This window comes from Elaeis guineensis, chromosome 14 (assembly GCF_000442705.2).
Source record: "Elaeis guineensis isolate ETL-2024a chromosome 14, EG11, whole genome shotgun sequence".
NCBI classification, from domain to species: Eukaryota; Viridiplantae; Streptophyta; class Magnoliopsida; order Arecales; family Arecaceae; genus Elaeis; species Elaeis guineensis.
Window position 1 is genome coordinate 46756867 of NC_026006.2, and position 10977 is coordinate 46767843.

Genomic DNA, 10977 nt, shown 5'->3' on the forward strand with positions numbered 1-10977 from the left:
TTCAAGTGGGAGAATTGTTAAGGTGAAGCCCATGTCTAGAAAAAAACCCAACTCAGACCCGCAGCAGACCAGGCCCGAAACCACGTGCGAGCGTGGTGCACATGGTTTATCGTGTTTCGCAGTCCACGATGAGGCGCATGGACCGAGCGCCCGTTTCTCGGGCATTTCTCGCGGTCCACATGGATTCTGATAGACCGAAGCACGATCTGATGGTCCTTATCCCTCCTGATGATGATCGAACGGCTGATATCAAATTTTGATTGATTTAGACCTGATCTTGATCATTTTTTGGGCATTTTCGGGCCGTTCGATGTAGATTCAATGGTCGAGCTTATTTCTTCGATTATACAATGTATAGGACTCTGATTTTGATGAGGTTTGGATCTAAATTCATCTGGTGACGAGCTCTATTTAAAGAGAGGACTTGGGAGAAGTTTTGTGAGCCTGAGAGTAGTGAAAAAAATTAAAAGAAGGGAGAGGATTTAAGAGAAGAAAAAAAGAGACGTGAGATTTTCTTTTTGAGAGAAAAATAAGAGTGTTTTTCTTGTAAAAGAGAATATGTGTGAGTCCTTTTTTATTTTTCCTCTTCTTCCTCTTTTTCTCCAATTTTGTACTCCGTTGTGTCATAGATTATTAATAAAAGAACGTTGAGGAGATTTTGTCCGTGGATGTAGGCCAACAATCAGACCGAACCACGTAAATCTGATGTGCTTTTTTTTTTCTTATTTTTATTGCTTAATTATCTCTCATATATTGCATTCTACATTTGTTCTAGTTATCTTTCTTCTACAAAATGATCTTGTTTCTGCTGTACTTGTGTGCTGTGTGGATCGAGGTGTGCTCGATTATCCACGGTCTATTCTTTTAGCCACCATAGAGAGGAAGGGCTCATGGGTGAAATTGGAGGAGGAGAGGATGATGAAGAGAAGTGGGTGAGATAGAAATGAAGGAAGAAGAGAGATCATTAGTGAAAAATGGGTGGAGGTAGAGAGAACCGCCATGGAGGAAGAGAAATAAGTAAGAAGGGGAGAAGGGAGAAGGAGAAGGAAAAAAAAAGAATGCTGGCAATGGAGGAGGGATTAATTAGAGAGGAGGGAAGAGGGAAGAGAGAGGAGGCAGAGATAAGAATACTTCTTCATAATTTTATAAAATAATGATATGACATCATTCCATTAACAGAGATATATAGCTGACCACATTAGAACATATTGATAATTATAAGAGCCAGTTTGACACTTTTAAAGTATAGAAAGTATAAATAAAATTAGATTAAAATTGAGAGAGTATTTCTATAATTTTTTCAAAATTTTATTTACTTCTTCTATTCTAATATGTTGATGATTTTGAATATATATATACTTTATACTACTTAGCAAAACTTAAATTATAAATTAAAAATCTTATATTGCGATCTTGAGATTTATGCATATAATACTTAACTAAAAAGTGATAGAGGTGACTTAATGGGCTTTTAGCTCACTCTTGTATTTTTACTTTTTTCAGATGCCAACATCTAGTGCGGATGGGATTACGAGATATAAGTGGATGATTAGTACTTTGAAGTGATTTCTTTTAATCTGAAAATAAATGTTATGCAACTAAACTGAATTAGATTTGAAAATATTGTCAAAATTGTTTATCAAATTAAAGATTTTAGGTGTTTTAGTTTACTTGCACTGATGCTATATAAATGTTAGGCTTTGCATATTTTGTGGATAAAATCCTATAGAATATGTGGCCCTCTATCACGTGCTTGTTTGTGCTAGTGAGACAGGGCATGGCAAGAATATCTTGAGCTTCATTTGTTTTCATTTTTCTGGCTAATGAAAATCCCAAGAACAAGATTTCTTGCTATGTCATTGGGCATGAACACACAAGTCCTAGGTCGCCACCAATTCACAGGTGGCACACATCAGGGCCTGCTTGTGCTAATGGGTTAGCACATGTATAGCCTACATGGTTGGTAAAATCATATGAGGTGCTCAAAAAATTTAGATTATTTCAAGGCTGAGTGCTGTTGGAAGCATTCTTGATGTGATAAACCATTTGGATTAGGCCATCTAGGGATTTTTGTGCCTAAAGGTAGGCTAAGAGGGCTTGATCCACAGCCTCCAGGGCTTGATCACTGCAAATGCATAAAAGAATACAACATGAATCGTACCAACTCAGATGCAAAGCTGGCTTCTTTTGAGGATCACTTTAAACAATCAGCCTGTTGCCTACATCCTTGGCTCTAAACTATCTACAGCCTGGAACTTTCAACTCTTATCACTTAAATATATAGAGCTATATATCATCTACATTAGAATTTTATGATCGTGACAAATATTATTTAAGATAGGGCAAGCAACATATTTTAAAGGTAAGGAAATATCATAACATTGAATTTTAAAGAACCACAAACATGTTTTTACAATGCCCATGACCAGATTAGCTGCAAGAAAGCAACAGCTACGCAAACATTTTTTACATGCACTATTTTAATAGAGCTTTAATATTAAGATCTTTTAAAAAAGACCAATTTGGAAGATGGAGAATTCCTAGTACATTTCAGAGAGGAAAAAGAATCATGCCATAAGAGTTCTGCTAAGCGATCTGAGCCAAAAAAAGGATGGAAAAAAAAAAAATCAAATGACAACCAAATACATGCGAAGAGTTGCTAATTTATTGACACAGTCATTCATACCTCCAGGACTTGAAGAATGTACAGCAGAAAAACTGGACTTACACTCCCTTTCTAAGACGTTTTGCTCTTGAAAGGTTTCTCTTCAAGGTTTCCCCAGGATCAAACTTGTTTCTCTGTCTTTACCAGGGAGAATCCCTTATGCTTTGCTACAGACAATCACAGAACTTGTGTGAACAAGGGACTGGTGTGGACAAGGCATTGTCTCCACCCACAATAAAAAATAAGAAAAAAAAGGCATTGCTAAATATATAAGAGAATCAGCAAAGACATCCTGAAATTGATATCAAAGCAATAAACCCATAATAAAAAAGAAAAAAAAGGCATTGCTAAATATATAAGAAAATCAGCAAAGACATCCTGAAATTGATTTCAAACCAATGAAGTTCAGTCACTGTCTGTTCATGTGCATGCTGAATAACCAAAAGGGAACTCTGTTGGTTCAGGACACGATGACAATATTCTGTCATCTGTATTTGTTGAAGCATGATGAAAATTAGGTTATCAATCAACTTTACAAAATAAATCCTGGTCCTCCAAATCAGTTGTAACAGGATAGAGAGGTTAGTTAATTATTTATGTCAAAAATAGGAGCTACTCAATCAGAAATCTCAGTTACCTGTTATAATTTTGAAAGATGAATTCAAAAACGGTCATGCATGTATGAGACCAGCTTTTCTGTGATAATAGGACCATGCCTTTGGATAAATACTTCAAAGAAGCCTTCAGACGGCCTATACTGAAAGACGCTGGTCTACCCCAGGGTGGAAGAGTGATCTCTCAAAAACCCAGATACCTTTAAGTGCCCAACAACAATGCATGTGCAAAAAAAAAAATCAATTAGTGTCATTATATACCATGGAAATATTAGTGGCATTATCTATTAGGTAGAATGTCCAATAAACAGTTGTTATGAATGCAAATCAAAACATCTATAGAGAAGAAAACAAATGGATATGATATGCTTTTGAAGAAACACAGCTTTGTTAGGAATATGATACAGTGCATGAGTCTATGACCCTTATCTTTCAAGATGATGCCTCTTGGTGCATGTTCTTCTAGGTTCCATGGGTCTAAAAATCATTTGAAACAAATTATTGTATGACATGCAATTTTTAGGTTATCATGCAGCATAAAACAGTTGCAACACAAAAATGGAGTCTGTAGTGCAATACACGCCGCCCCAAATCCGGAACATAACACGGCTATGCTACCGAAGGATGGAGCCCACGATAACACGAAGCCAATCCATTATAATCATCTAAAATCCATCAAATAAAAAGATTCAATTCCATTATTCATCAAATAATCGAACCAATATTGGTTCAGAGCATCTAAATCCAAAAGCAAGTACCAATCCGAATCTCAATATTTATAAATAACTACAAATTCGTGATTATAAAATAACTAAACTTCTGCTACCAAATTTTCAAGCTTGCTATGCAGATCTTTAAGCCTGAATTCCTTTTGCCGATCCTAACCTTATTCCTCTGTTCAAACAAAAAGAAAACAAAAAGAATATGAGCTACACTAGTCCAGTAAGTAGAACTTGCGCTTCCTTATCGGATCAAGCATAAATTTTTCATGATAATGCAATATTTAGAAAATAACAGATAATACAAAATAAAGTATTTCATAGAGCATATAACAAAACAAGTTATAAACTCATCATGCATGCATAAATCATGTATATTTCACAATCATGAATCGTAAATCATTTTCATCATGTATTCATGTCATGTTTCAAAACATTGCTCACAGATATTCGTGCTAAGGTCACTATTATACCCGTGACAGGGCCATGTTTCTTAATCGACAGAGTTCTTAATTCATGTGCCAACTTTATACCCGCTGGCAGGGTCATGTTTCGTGTGGATGCTAGCTCTGGATGTCGACCTTCCCGAAGGAATTCATTCATAGCCATCTGAGAGCCTTTGAAATCATTATATCTTTTTCTTAAAGCATACATATACATAGATGAAAAAATAATAAAATTCATGCTTTATAATCATGCTATTTTCATAAGACATATTCATGAAATCAATGCTCATAATAAAACATGCTTTTTCATATCACATATGTCGATCCTTATTTTATGAAAAATTATGATTTCATCAATAGCAATTCTTTGCATAAAAATATGATCATTTAAAAATAAATAAGGAGCATAAGATCTACTTACCTCGTTCATCTTAGATCTTCAGACTTCGTTAGAAGAATCAGCTAATCCTATTTAAAATATCAAATCATCGTCAATTTCTATTCCATGAATATAATAAGATTAAATCATAAGGAAAGAAGACTATTGACCGGATATGTCGGACCATCCAGATACCAAGGCAATTCAGGATCTCTGATCTGAGGGTCAGATTCAAGTGACTTGATCAAAAAATTGTGAAGCACAGATTAGATCAAGATCAATCAATAGAGTTCATTAATAATGAATTTGAAAGATACTTGATATGATCAAATGAGGTTGACATATAGCACGGATATCAAAGCAACTTTAGATCATCTTGTTAGAGTCAACATGAGCCCCTAAAAGATGAAGGCATGACTTGGTACAGGATTCATAGACCTTCTTAGAGAGAGAAAGTCAATCATGAGAGAGAAAGTAGAGAGAAAGTGGAGAGAGAATCTTCGTATCCTTCAAAAGTGGCAATCATGATTGAGATCATCAGAGGTCATATTAGGGTGACTTAATATGGATTAACCATGATTGATGTTATCAATTTCGAATAAGGATCGGATCGGGATCCAATTCTGCACGAATTTCGGAGCAATTTCAGATCATCATATTTTCATCTCAAGTTTATCCTAGGATCTATGCTACAATCAGAGAGAGAGAGTGATCCTAGAGAGATAAAATCCATAAAAAGAGATAAAAAGATCTAGAGAGAAAATAGAGAGAGAATCTAGAGAGAGAAAATGGAGAGAGAAGGTAGAGAGAAAATGGAGAGAGAGTCCTATTATTTTATATAATTTTTTTTTCTTCTCCTTTTTCTTTTCCTTCTTTTTTTTTCTTTTTCTTTTCTTTTCCTTCTTTTCTTTTTCTTTTCTTTTTCCTTCTTCATTTTCTTTTCTTCTTCCCACGGTTGTCTTGGGCTGAAACAGGGGACCATGTGGTCCCCTCCTTTGCTCGGCCAACCAAAGGCCACAGTCGTCATGGCGGTGGCCGGCGATAAGGGCCGACGATCCCATGGCCCGAAGGGACCAAACCGGTGGTCGGCGGTGACCACCGATGTCGAAAAATCGAAGAAAAATGGGCAAAAATAGAGGTTTCTTCAGCAACAAAATCCGGAGACTCCGGTCGCCGGCAAGCGTGCACACCGGCGCGGGAAGGAAAGGGGAGAAGAGAGGAAGGAGGAGGAGACTCACCTTCGACGCCGGCGAGGCTTTCCGACGAGAAAATGGACGGGCACAGGTCGGGTCTCCACGGTGGTTTTCCGACGATTGCCGCCGACTGAGTCTCGGGTCTTTGGTGAGAGGGAGAGAGGAGGGTTCTCCTCCTTAAATAGAGCCGGAGGGGGCTCTTTCCGACTCCGATTGGGAGCCGGTGAGAGGAGGAAGAAGACTCCCTTTGGGAGTCTTCTCCTCTGTTCTCCTTTTCTTTTCTTTTTTTTTTTTTGCGTTTGGGCTTTGTGGGCTGGTTTTGGGCCCAATTGGGCCGGGTTATCACATGTATGACCAAACAATAATGGTACTCTCCAGGTGGTTATGGAAGAGAGCAGGAAAGACATTAACACAGGAATGAGTGACAGCTGTGAGCAAGATATTCACTCAAGTATATGAAAGGCTAAGAAAATCATAATAAATAGGGGATCAAATTTGAGAAAAAGCATCTCAAAATTGGAAACCTATTGAGATTTTGACAGTAGCAAGATCATTGAAATAAAAATATAAAAGAGAAACGCCTCATATAGGAAATTTTTCCTAAGATAACAAATGATACCAAGTTGAAACATATAGTGCACCCTTGATGCATGGTAAGCGCAACTTGCTTATTGGTTTGATAAGAATAACGTGTCTCCAAAACCTTGTTACCTTTTCTTTACCATCAAAAGTGAGTTTGCCATGCAACCAGAGACCTCAAATGCGAATAGAGATTCAAATCAAGAGGTCATGAGACCCTTTAATAGGCCTTCACATTCCTTTCAATTTGCCAGGAATATCTTTTTTTTTTCTTGTTTATCATAAAAATAAGCTTCAACATTTAAAATCCAGAATTCTTTAATGCATCAATATATAACTACAGCAAATCAAGCAAAGGTTCAGTTAACTCAAGCAAAAAATTTGAATTGTTTAAACCTTCTACATGTACTAGAATTTTATATTCAATTCCAATGCCTAAATGGACCATGGTATTTATATGATAAACTAAACTTATTTTCTAGCATCAATAAAATTTACTATCCTTCTAAAAGAAAGAAAAAGGAAGCATTGTTAGCATTAAAAGTAATCAAAATAGGAAACTTGCCACCATTTAAATGCACATGGATTTCTAGGTAAAAGATATGCTATGAAACTATGTATTGAGGAGAAAAAATTGAAAATAATTTCTCCTGTTAATGTGTGATTATGCACTAGCAATTAGGATTACCACCTCATTAAATATTATAAAAATTTATTTTCATATTTGATTGGTAAATTTGTGGTTTTTGCAAACATAACATCTTTGGGAACATATGATAGTAGGGATCCAGATTGCCTAGAATGCTATAGCAAAAAGTTAAGTGCAAATTGCTCTTAGGGAGTCTATAAAAATGTGTGCTCCATAGCTTGAGCTGTGCACGGCATACATGGCCTTGGAGCGTGCATAAAAAGGGGATGTTGATAATGGTTGGTGTCTTAGCATCGCTTGAAATGTCCAGGTTAAATACTTGGGCTAATTGAAAGATACACTAAAAGGTACCAAGACATCGATCATATAGAATGATAAGCATGCAGATAGTCATGTGAGACTGCCAAAATTCTGGCCAAAATCCTTAGATAATTGCAAAACTTGGGGAGACTCTGCCAAAATTTCAGGAAAATATAATGCAATTCTTGGATTCATGCTCAAGGCACGTAGATTTCATGGTTTTGGGGGTAACTCAAAAGCTTACACCCCAAAATTTGTTGCCCCATATTAATCCAATCAAATCTCAGGTCGATTCTTAGATATGTAGATCATGGTTTATTCTACAACTATATTTTATCACCTTTTGGTTATAGTTTACCTAAAATATTAATTTACCAAAAAGTGACTTTTTAAATAACAAATATGCAAGTTTTAGAAAATGATAGCGTGCTTGCACTTGTGACATACACATGCTACCAAATTTTAAGTAATATTGGTGCAATTTAGATGTGCTCAGGTTCCAACTGAGTCTAGTCCCAGAAATTAAATAAATTATACTTCCATTTAGATTGAATTTTTTATGCTACATAGATATAGGATGTAAGCAAGGGTGAAAGACATGCACTCCATTTGGGAGTAGAACTGGATTACTGGATTATGACTTTATTCAAATTCATAATTTGATTATACTTGAATGACATATGACTTAGAGGTGATATCTCATTATATGTATGGACAATTTTTTAAACATTACTGGAACCATTGGTGCCAATATGAGTACGATGACATGCACCTTCCAAAAATCTCCCAAACCACATAAATATAGAAAAAAATATTCGATAAAAATTTATTTAATATAAAAACTTAAAACATTGGAAAAACAAAAAACACAAGAAATTATCCCAATACATTACCAAGATGCAGGGCCATCCCAAGAATAACAGCGCCACATCGACTCAATGGAATACTAGCACAGGTCTCAATACCTAATATTTTCAATCCTTGAACCAAGTAATTATCCCCAAGCAAATTCCCTTGGTACTATGTGTTTCAGCATTCACCATTATCATTTCTAACCAATCGCATTCATAGGTTCAACGTTCCCATGAGCTTTCAATCATAACCATGACAAAGAATGTACATAGAGGACAAGGCCAAACCCAAAAAGTTGGGCAGCACTTGGATTGTTGTAATATCTAGAATGATGCATAAGCCCACGCTAAAGTTATTTGGTTCTTTTTTGGCAATTGTTCACTCCCTAAGCAGGTATACTTTGCCCAAGATGAAAGCTTGATGCATTAAAAAAATAGGTCAAAAGGGAGGATGCCATCATACACATATAAACACTCTCAAGAACTCCTAGCCAACAATTGTATTACTTGAGAACTCATGCTCCATAGACATGAGTTCACAAATAAAGGACAGATCTATCAATTTTGTTTGTAACAAAGGCTTGATGAGATGTATCATTTAAACATTGTAACACATTCTCCGCATGTCATCAAATAAGCAACAAATGTCATTTCTAAGAATTTACACTTAACACTCTATAATAAACGAAAATGCAACAACCAAGTAGTTATTTCAACAACCCAGGAACATATAAGTAACAGGAAAGTAATAATTTGCTGATCTCAACTTCAAACAGGTAAAGAAATAAGCAACTTTAGCTAATACTGAAGCATTTTTCCAATTTAACAGAAGAGGATTTTGCAATATTACAAGCAATATCAACAAAATATGCTGCAATTTCAGCAATCTCTCTAACAAGCATAAACTACTCAGAATTATACAGACCATTAAATAACTCAGTATGGTGAAATTTAAGATACCTCTTTTGTTTTATCTCCAGACACAACAGCACCCTTGGAATCATAGCCTTCAAATTTCCAAAAGTGAAAAAGATAACAAAAAAAAATCATCAAAACTAAACTACAAAACATTATAAATATCACACAAAGAAGGGCTGAACCTTCTAGGGAGAGAGAGAGATTAAAATGATGCCCAGCAATAAAATCAAAGGTGAAGAGATAGAAAATCTAAAATGTCATGACCCATGAACCAGGACAGGGGAAGGCTAAATAAAAAATAATTCAACTATTGTTAGAAGGGGATCATTTACCTATACAAAGATCATGAGCTTATAAAATAAAATCCATGCTGCCCAATACATTATATGGCTCAGTGGCAGATATTTTAGCATAGACTATGGAGACTATAATGCTCTGAACTGAAACCAAGTTATCAAAAAAAGCAAAAGGAAAGAACAAGATGAAAAGAAAAGAAAAGCATTGGAGACAAACTATGTATGTTATGCATATTAATCAGCATACTGCAAAGAGATTGTTGAGTTTCATACCAAAATGATCCCAAGAGTTACATCTATCAACAAAACATTGATCATGCCCTAAACTAAAACATGACCCTCAATCTACTAGTCAGAGGACATTGTCTTATACACTTGATCGATCAAGATACAAAGCAATATGGACCCTGTATCCATGCGATCCATTTTTCATAAGTAATTTGCTAGGATTTATGTGCATCATTTGTTTTCCAAGTATGCTAAATAACAGAACATCAGTTGCGAGAGAACAAACAACAGGTTATTTGATATTTGATCTATAGGATCAAAAAAGTCCGATTCATATAGAAGTTAAAATTCCATCCTCCATGGCTGGAGATTAACTAGATTTAGAAATGGATATATGACAAGAAATCTGGAAAACTTGGTTAACAATTAAAAGTTAGGTGCAGAATTCTGTCTAGTAGCAAATGATGGCCTATCACATAACCCATAGCAGGTTAAGTATTCTCCCTCTTGGGATTTAGAATAATCCTACAAGAATTGATGTTGATATGATTGTCTGTATGTTTTCAAAGAGGGAACCTTATCAAGGTCAGGGTTTTAAGAAGTCTGGAATTCTAGTATCGCAACAACACAAGTGCTTCAAGGTTTTGCTGCCACACAGCAAAACAAAAAGAAAATTGTGATAGTTTCAACTAGAATACGTTAGTGCAAGAAAGAACATTGAGATACCCTGCTTTGCTAGTCCTTTCCTTATCCAGTCATAATTACCACAACAGGCACACTAAACCACCAACTTTCATTGGCCAGGACTTCTAGCATGAAGATACAAAGGTTTCATTTGTCAAGATGAGCGAATAACCGAAGACTAAAGTGCCAGTTCGCACCAATATTGTACGACATGATACATATTTGCTGGCAGCTTATTGGCATGTGCATGCCTCTGTACCATCTATGATTATCAAATATACTGCATAATAGCCTACACTAGTGTGTATGGTTGTGAACTTGTGATATAAGCTTTATGGCACAATATATAGCATTGTGGACTTCAACCCTGCTTTCTCATTTTAAGCATGCGCTTCAACATTCCAAACAATCATATCTCAGTTCCAGAACTTTCGATGCTTTTCCTCATTAACTTTG

General features: G+C 35.7%; 1 long non-coding RNA gene across 1 annotated transcript; it reads right to left on the reverse strand.

The window, feature by feature from the left end:
* Positions 1-2381: 2381 nt before the first annotated feature.
* LOC140853813 (uncharacterized) lies at positions 2382-9639 on the reverse strand. The gene is made up of 3 exons (XR_012136917.1): positions 9356-9639; positions 3303-3479; positions 2382-3217 (listed from the first exon to the last, which is right to left on the reverse strand). It is a non-coding gene; the product is annotated as an uncharacterized lncRNA (long non-coding RNA).
* Positions 9640-10977: the final 1338 nt, after the last annotated feature.